The sequence below is a fragment of the Trachymyrmex cornetzi genome, unplaced genomic scaffold (assembly GCF_001594075.2).
Source record: "Trachymyrmex cornetzi isolate Tcor2-1 unplaced genomic scaffold, Tcor1.1 scaffold9, whole genome shotgun sequence".
In the NCBI taxonomy this organism is placed as follows: domain Eukaryota; kingdom Metazoa; phylum Arthropoda; class Insecta; order Hymenoptera; family Formicidae; genus Trachymyrmex; species Trachymyrmex cornetzi.
In genome coordinates, this window is record NW_017300244.1 from 783,877 (window position 1) to 794,086 (window position 10,210).

Genomic DNA, 10,210 nt, shown 5'->3' on the forward strand with positions numbered 1-10,210 from the left:
CCCTTCCTCATCCGTTCAACCATTTTCTTTCGAGAAAACGTAATGTAAAGCCGAGAAAGAAACTCGTGCCTCTTTCCCCTCCTTATTCTTTCTCTTTGTATATACACTCTTCTTTCAGTAAGTTCGTATTTTGTCTAGCCAGTATCTCTTAAAGCGTAGATGCATAAAAGCACCATTTTGCCAATGTATTTCTTCGTCTATAATACTATTTCACAAGATTGCAACCTTAGCGTTTTATCTTATTCTCATGAATTCTTTTAAAGAAACGTGTTTTACAAATATATCTATCTTCTCCAAAAAAGATATAATACACAAGAATATACATTTGTTATTTGTACTTTAGTAAAGTAATACGTATATAAATAAATAATATAAATTACAATAAGATCGTCGATATTGCAGTTATAAATGTAAGTATTTTCAAAATGTTAAGCATGCTTTTAATTGAACATTTCACAAAATTTATGTACCTTTGGTTCATTTTTTTTCTTTTTTTTATTTTTTATTATACCACAAATATTTAGCAGGTTTTTTATGTTCTAAAATAATATGGCAATACTTCAAGAAATTCTAACACATTTAAAATAGGTAAACGGACGATTTTTCAGAAAATTTAGCTGCTATTAGGGGAAGAATAGATACAACCGAGCCCTTTACGTGAGCAAGAAAAAAGCAAGGTAGGTTCGCTAATGCGCTTCCTGAAAAAGCCCTTGTAACCACTGATTACTATTTCTCATCCATCAAAGCGTTACCACGTAAGTGTTGCAAATACAGTCTTGCCCTCGAAAATATTGCTGCGTCACATTCGAAACTATGGTCAAATCTTACGCAAGGGGTGGCACGCATGGAGGAGTTCCTTTGTGCCCCGTCGCGTCGTGTTCCGCACTGGCGCCGCAGTTATCGCCCGCCCTAATTTGGGTCTCGATTAGGTGTTCACCTACCACTTACGAAGTTGGCGAAGTACGGGCACCTTTGTGCGCAGGGACGTGCATACATTATCATTCACGTTCGCAAAAAAGAACATCAGTAAGCGTTGGTTTACTACTTCGTTCGCACGTAACAAAATTTATAAGTTGTAGACGACTATCTGAAAAGGACTTGATACTGGACGTTTTCCAAGCAAGGACACAGGGTAACACAATGAATCCTTGTTTTTTGAATATTGATGAACAAGGATGTAATGATTCACTGTATTATATTGTGTTCTTGCTGAAAAACGTCCACTATCTTCATCATTCCAAATACAATTTCAGTACCGAATTAAACGGTGATAATCATGCAAGCGAATTTCCGTTCGAAATTTGAATGTCCAATTCACGATACGACAATTGTTTTCACTGCATCTCATAACTCGGAAAGCAATTGTGTCAACCACGACTCTCATAACTCCGCTACCTTTGAAAGCTGTGATAATTGTTTGTAATCACACATTGTGATTAGGAGAGAAATTTTGATGACAGGCTCAAGCATGACGATATATTCTGGCGGTTGTCGCCACGATAAACCAGCGGTTTGTTGTAGCCGTAGGCTAGTAGGTAGCTGTGTCGAAGTAAATCCATCCCTGACGTCGGCCACGGCGGAACTTTACCGACCGGATGCCGACCATGGGGTTCAACAATCGCGTGCTCCTGGAATTCTGTGCGTGTGGGTGCGTGAGGGACGTACATGGAACTACGAAATCACGGGGTTCGACGCATAATGTACGACGTGAACACAATTTGTGCCACGGTACCTGAAATTCGCCTAGGACTCTGAATTATGAGGAGGGATAAGCTTTACTACGCAACCATGCTCTGAGGTCAATTTCGTACACCACATTTTATCGATCCGTCGACACTGCCGGGGTCAGAACGATTAGAATACAGACCGAAGCTGCTTCGCAAGCAATTAAACGATAAACGAGCAAGTGCTTACAGTGGGAACGTAAAAAAAGGGAAGTATCAATTACGCCTCGTAACATGAAAGGGTAGAAGATTAAGAGGCTTAGCCTCACATCGTGTGAGCTTTAAAGACATTAATCGCCAACTCGGAGCCGCACGATCCTTTAATCTGCCGCCGTTTTATCCGAGTATTAAAATCCAGATCGCGTAAAATTTGTGAGAATAAATCCTGGCCTATCTGCCTAACAATTATGCAAATAATATCGTAAATTTGTTTTCTAATATCAGAAAACTAATCACATAGTCACAAATTGCAAACACAATCAATTTGCACCTGTTAAAAATGTATCAAATGTAGTTCTTTTTCTTTATCATATCATAAATATATAATTATTAGTCTAGCCTGTATTCTTAATAGGTGGACATGTTGGCACGAGATACTTTCTATTTAGTGACACAAGTCGACAAACATCGTTTTATCTTTCTTGACACTCAAAGAGTAACAAAGACAAAGAACACTTGTATCGACTTGTGTTAATTAATGAAAAACATCCACGCTATATGTACGCATATTAGCATGTTAGGATTACCCAATAAAGAAGGTAAAAGGTGGCACCATTTTCGTCGCGAGTATCTACGAGGAAACATTGGATGTTCGCGTTTAGCAGGTGCGCAATCTTAGTCCTTCAGAAGGCTCGTTGAGAAAAATGGACGACAATTCGAAGCAGACGGTGCCTGAGCGGAGGCGCCAGCAATTCTTTACGCGACGTGTCGGTGTCAAGAGGTATCGAGTGTCAAATGGGCAAGTCCAAGACAAATATTCTCATCGCTGGAGCAGGATGCGTTGAAACTCGTCGTTGTCGCCTTCAATGGATCGTTAATGCCTCGCGTTCGCGCGAGCTCTCGCTCGCATCTTTATTTTTGTCTTCGCAAAATTGTCAGAAGGAAGTTCTCGCAAGCCGCGTAAGCCCCGGTATCACGATATTCCACTGCCGAGGTATATCGCGTACGCGCGGCACGTTTTCAAAGCCGCCAAATTGCCCGGCAAATTCATAATAGCTTTTATAATTGGGAAGACAGCGCGCAGCCGCCCGCAGACGATTTATTCTCGGGTGAAGTTGAACCCACAAGCGCGCGTTGATCCCCCGCGCGTCTTATTCGACGAAGCCTGAATAAAGTGGGGAGAATAGAGCTGGTGGAATACGCATGACGAGAATTTCATATCGCGATATTGTCAACCATTTTGCAAATCACATTTAAGAATTAACAGAAGGATTGGATGTAGGTGTACAGAATTTATGATGTAAATCATTTTACGTAGTTCGGAGAGAATCTTCCTGAAGATTAATTTACTGTTAACCCAATTAATTATTAATTTACTATTATTATTTCAACTCTATTGAACATATTTCTAATTCTTTTTAAGAATAAACTGACTTTTGCATTTAATTATTGCGGAAATTCGCAAATTTCTCCTTATCTATATTTTATCATATATTTATTATTACATTTTTTTCTGTCCAATCATATACTGATATATTAATCTCTGTTCTCATATTCATTTTGTATTTTGTATGTACAAGCGACGGCGTATGGTACACCAGCTTTGCGTGTATTTTTGTTTTTTCTACTTCGCTTTCTAGTGTTCTGAGTTATGATATATACTGATATATACATTGTCAATACTGAAAATCTATAATGCACGTTATGTACACTGTAGATCTTCAATACTGGCAGTGTATATCGAAAATGGCTTATATTGTGTGGTTAAGTTTCTTTTCTTTAGAATCTTTCATTCTTTCTATAGCTGGCTCTATCTTAGATGTATGTCTCAAGTCGAATTTGTGTAAAGATTATAAATTTTGTCAGTAAATTCACTAAATAGCGAGTAAAGAATTAAAATGAAGAAAGTCATTTCATTTCTGATTCTATCCAAGCGAATAAAATTAAATTCTTAATTATTTAATTAACTATCTTGGTAGCAAAAAAATTAAAATTTGTTTAAATAAGAAAAATTCATAACGTACTCTCATTCATGATGGAAAATTATTGTAGAACATGAACCTATTTAATGAATATATCAATCTTATAACTATACGTAAGGAGAATCGTAATAAACCCGAACTTTCAGTTCATCTCAAAGATGCTAGTGAAATGTATATGACACGAATGCACTCTCGCAGACATAAAGCGCGAGTGGATATGGCACAAACAAGAGATCCCCGCGACATCCCTTCATCGTCCCGCCCGATCTTCGATGTCCCGACCTTCCTGGCGATGACATCTAGGGCTCAGCCACGAGGAGATCCGATGAAATCGAACCGACGAGCTAATCCTCTCCAAACCACTTCGCGAGTTGTGCCGGGACGGTTTGTACTCGAAAATGACGTCGCGACGTCGCGATCGAATTGGCCAGCTGAATTACGCTCGGGCAGACAAGGGTCGACAATAACAATCCTTTTAATCGCCGATCGCACATGATGGCCCGCGTGGGATCATGCCTGCTCTTCATCCCGACGACCGGATGACGAAGCCTGAAGTGACTGTCGTACAAATGCGCAATCGTGTTTTAGTGATGCACTTTTACGCAACAACTGCAAGCATTCAATTGCAGGCACTTTGCTCTAGGCTCGATTACATAATTGATCAATTTGGATCCCCACTGTGATAATGAGCGTTCACTTTATTACGCATACTCAGAGGCATTAGCTTTTTGTCTCTTCATTGTTTCTGTTACGTATTCGTGTGCATCCGGCTTATGTAAAAGATTGCGTGAAAAGCTTAGACGGTTCTTCAATCAAAGGAAAAGAAAAACCAAATCGAAAAGTATTTATTAGAAATAATATAAATGCAATACTTATTATACATCGTTTCCTGTGTGTGTGGTGACTTTATTATATATTATTATGATATGAATTTGGACCGATGAGAATAAATCTAATTAAATGAATCCTATATTCGGTCAAAGCAGATTTTAGTACTTGAATATTTCTGTATAAATTTATATACATATCTGATTGTACAAATCGCGCGTCGAAAACTTTCGATTTGAAACGCAATCACGAACCAGAGTAATAATATTACTTATTAAATTAATAATTTAATAATTTTTTATGCTAATAAGCATCTTTATAAGAATATTATTAATTTAATATTAATGAGAATTTTTAATCTCATTAACATCAGATTATTAACATTTTGCTCATGATTGAGTTTAAGACCGAAACAGATTTCGGTGCGCGGTTTCCACAGAATCAGATATATAAATATATATATATTATATATATAATATACATATATATATTATATATACATATATAAATTCACACAATAATATTTAAGCACCGAGATTTGCTCTAACCGATATATAGGATTTCTCTTATTTAATTAGATTTATTATATACGTCTCTCTTAAGTGATAAAATCGTATTGAGCACCAAGTTAAATTATATTACTTTGTTGTTGCAAAGTTTTATTAATAGGGACAATTACCAAGTGCAACTGTGCAGAGAGAAACATTTGTACAATGACCGCAACGATTGTGTCGCATCTGTCTGTGGATACTTTGTTGCGTATGCTCGACTATAATTGATCAATTGCCGCAGTAATGAGCAGCTATTTGATTATCCGCTCTCGATAGTATTATGTCCTTCCTTTCAACAGTTTATTATCGATATAACATTGGATATTCAGTTAATTCTGTAACCAATATTTATTTTGCTATCATTAATTGTTAATATGCGATTGTCCCATAATATGATATTATCATTGTAGAGAGAAACACAATTGATTTATTAACAAGAAATTTTAGAAGTTTAAAAATATTTTTAATAACAAATTTTGAACGCTGTAATTATTTTACACCATGGAAATATAAACATAATTTTAATTTACACAATCGCACAAATTTTTCATCAACGATATCACTGTAATTTAATAAAACATTTTTTTAATATGATAGAATCTCTGCTGTATTAGTTTGACGTATTGCCCGGAAATATAAAATAATTAAAAACGGGACAGACGTCAAAACAAACGCTAAAAAAATAAAGTGGTTTTAAAAAATATGTCTACCTGATATATTGAATTGATAGCAGAATTTTACAAGCTCGCTTTATCTCGATTTAATTTATAAAAAGTTATTTATGTACGAATGCAACTTGTAAAATTATTATTATTTGGTAATCATTATTATTTCAATTATTGACTTTCAGCAGTCATTTGTTTATTGTTTGCAAACACGAATCTTATTAGACTTTGATAATTTGTACTTGTAATTCCAAACGCGAGATGATAATTTTATTTAAATTTCTTACTCAATAATATATATATATATATATGTGGTGTGTGTGTGTGAAGAGGCTGCAAAAGGCGCGAGTTTTTTTTTTACAAAATACGAGAAAATATTTTTAATTTCGCCACAAGAACTCGACTCTTCCTCCGCGAATTGAATCGAGGTATTCCTTAAACTAAAAATAAAGAGAAACGTGGATCGTGTTTTACAATTGTTTACCACGAAAGGGATGCCTCCCTAGATCTTATGAATTCTTTAGATTCCAATGGAAGAGGAGGGATGGAAGCAATCTAGCGGGGAAGAGAAACAGCGCGAAGTTTATCTCGGTTTATCCGAGGCTACCGTTGTAAAATTCAACGTTGCCGGTATCGAAGGTAGGTACCGAATTCAACTCTGTGTTTCGGATAATTCGAGAAGTCGCGTCACGTAGCATCAGTGTAAACTAACGAAGATATACGAAGACCTGTCGCCGTGTACGAAATAAGTCGAAAAATATAACTCTTATGGTTAGAAAATCGTTTCAAAAAATCGTTTAGAAAAATGAACCGTTATTTTTGGGGGATATTTTTTTGAAATATTTTTTTCACGCACATACATTTCCTTTTCTTTCTTTACTATAAAACTATCATAAATTCAATAAAAGTAACTTAAATTTCTATTTAATTTAATGTAGAAATAAGTGTATAAAATTCGAGAGTTTGGTCACGAGGGTTTAATAAGGGATTTTAATTTATTCTGTATATGCATCGATAAACTTTACTTCATTATCATATTTCGCAAAGAATACAACGTGCAACGTACATCCTTACAGTGCAGCGCCCAGAAAAGAACACCAGGTATCGTGTATTCCGATGTATGTCCGTCACGTAACGCAAGGTTACGACGAAAATTTCGCGCGAAATTTTCTGCGAAGCGCGTCTGCCTGTTGGCTGTCGGTGCTTTTGATATCGTCAGCGTCGAGACTTGCCAAAGTTCCTTTCGCGCAGGCCGGATACATCGTTATGTACGCGGACACGTAGCGGGAAATCGCGTAGACGCCGGAGGGGGCACGCGCAGCATCCGGTGCCCAGGGTGCATACGTGCGCGCGCGCGAACGTGCGTGTCTGAGTATACGCAAAACAATGCAGACAGCCATCGCCATATATTATTCATCGAACAAAGGGCGAGCGCTGGAACAGCGGGTAAGGCGCGAAGGAAATAAGTTGTCACCTCCAGCTGCTGGTGCACCGGACTCTGTCATGTGACAGGCCGCGATACGTGTTCGCTCTTTTCACTCTTGAGCGAACGCGTCACTGTCCCAAGACGTATCGCGAAATGTCTTCTCGCAGATCGATGAGAACTTACCTCACGATGCAGGAAAAATGCAGGGAAGAGAACAGCTGGGAAAGTCGCAGCTCTCTTTGCGACCTCATACTTTGTTAAAAGTTACCGTTTTAAATCCCATTCGACATAACATATAAATGAAGGTAAATATTATATAAACATGTAAGTATGTAGCAGCGTGACACATAAGTTCATGAAACAAATAATGTGTGACTCTAGGTGACACTGTTCCTCATCGTTGATGCAATTTTCTTGTAGCATACGGATTAACCGAACAAAATTAGAGAGAAACAAGGTAATTATCATATCGTTTCTTCCGAGATTAGACGGAGACTTTCCGCATTATGCTTGCCTCGTCGAAGATAAAGACAAAGAGTGGAACCAGTTAAGGAGGGCTGTTACGCTTCACGGGCCATCGAACTTTATGGGAAGACGCGAATGAATCGTGGGAATATCTAAATGCGGTGGATTTAACGCCCCCGGGACTATTTCCCGTGGGCAAATAGATCGCAAACATCGACGGCTCTAAAACGAATTATGACTCTTGTTTGTAACCAATAAAAATTTTAAGATGCTTTCCGAAATTGCGGTGTTCCGTACATCGAAAACTTTAACGACGTCTTCGGCTAATGCGTATCTCAATATCGTAATTTTGAACTGTTCGCTCATCGCGCCCTGGAATCGTTGTTTAAGAACAATCCTCATTATGTTGCGTCGTTACGGTGCGTTCCATTATTCGCTATTAAATTTCAATATTATTGCTCACCATATATACTTTGCTAAAGCCGATCGAATTTCACAAGCGAAGCAATTATCATCACTTATATATAATCGTTGCAAACTTCCCATCGACCCCTATTACTTTTAACGGTTAAAGTTACAAACGACCTGCAGGCGATCGTCGGACCGACGCAAATGAAACTGTTAATTAATAATCTAATAAAATGAAGTGCGGTGGGTGCGGGCGCTCAGGACCGACACAGCTGCCGTTGCAGCCATCGGCAGAGATGCCGTTAAGTACTGACACAACCGTAGTGAATTACTGCCGTTTGTAAGTAATAAAAGCTTTAAGGTCCTCGAGCGTTACGACGGTTCGTCGATCAAGAAGCACCTATACATAGGTGCCATTTTAGAGCGATGCGGGAGAAACGGTGTGCTTGAATTATGAATTCATGAATTATAAAATCGACGCGAGCGTTATCGATCTTACGCGTCTCGTCGTTCGTGCCGGCGGCGGCGGCGCGACGTCTCTCTTCCTTGACGTGCGCTTACGCGCTCGTCTCGATTTCATGCAAAGCAGGATCGCCTCGCTAAGTGTTAATGGCTTTAGTCTATGATCTGGGAAGAAGCTGGGATCAGAGATAAGAAGAGGCACAGCATCCCTTTACGACCCGGCGGATTACACACTGATTGGATCAGCTATAAAAAAGAAACGAACGGATCTGTTGTAAAATGATATCGCGTATAACGTGAGCGTGCAAAATTTGATTTCTGGATCTCACGGGGCTGTATACACACGCGAAATATAATTTTTTATCGCCTCCCCCGTTGTAGCATCAGCCCCGTAATTCGATATAAATGACAAATGACATACGACGACGGTACCCATCAAATTGATTAGCAATTTCTTATTGTGCCGGTGCAAACTAATGGCATCGAAGTAATATTGTCGGGGCCCACGCAATTTCACTTACGCGACGAAAATGGTACATGACGGATATAATGCGGTTAGCATTTATTTGAACTTCAGCCGAAGGGTAGTCGCCCCTCGGCTGGTCGATGTTAGTGCGGAAAACGTAAACAGAATTGTAGGGGATAACGGTGCTTACTGAAAAGGATTTATTCGTTCTAAAATTCCTTCGGGCGTTTATTAGTTTCCTGTCACTATATTTTGTATATAGATAATAACTAGTATTTTTATATTATCACACAATAATATTCATAGACTAAAGATGGTTTAAAGCCGAGCGAAAACGTTTGTTTGTCAAGGTATCCTTCATTGTTATATTTATGATGTTTAATTAAAAACACACAATATGAATAATTTGCACACTGTCAACTTCGTTTGACTCTTATATACAACCCCATCATTATTTTCGACATTTATAGGTAATCAGAAATAATATTTTCTTAAGAAATTACTTCTTTCTCTTTCTCCTCCTTTCCCCCCTCTCTCTCTCTCTCTCTCTCTCTCTCTCTATTTAAGTAAAATATATATTCCATTTAATAAGCGGTAGGCATCTTCGTTGGAAGCTATTCATTTAAGGTTACGCGCGAAATGTCTCTGGGTTAATAGCCTGGTTGTGAAGGAAATAAGCTGGCCTCATGCCCTGACATGCTTCCATGATATTAACCAGCCAATTTAATGGGAATACACATCAACTCTGCAAAACCATCAGGATCTACTACGTCAGGTGTTGTTGTAATATTATTATAATATTGCTCGAACCTCCGAAATACCGTTTGTCATTTATAATGATGGCCAGTATAATAATTAAAATTACGTCTTACACAGCTGGCGCTGTTAAATTAATACACGGAGAAATATATTTGAAGTTAAATATGTAACTAATAATAAAATATTGTCATACGCAAGTATTATCATATATCTACAAATACACTGAGAAAAATTTCCAGACTTTATCCGTTTAAAATGTAACAAACGGATATTTCCGATAGATTTTGATCGTATTTATAGGACTATCCGATGAAA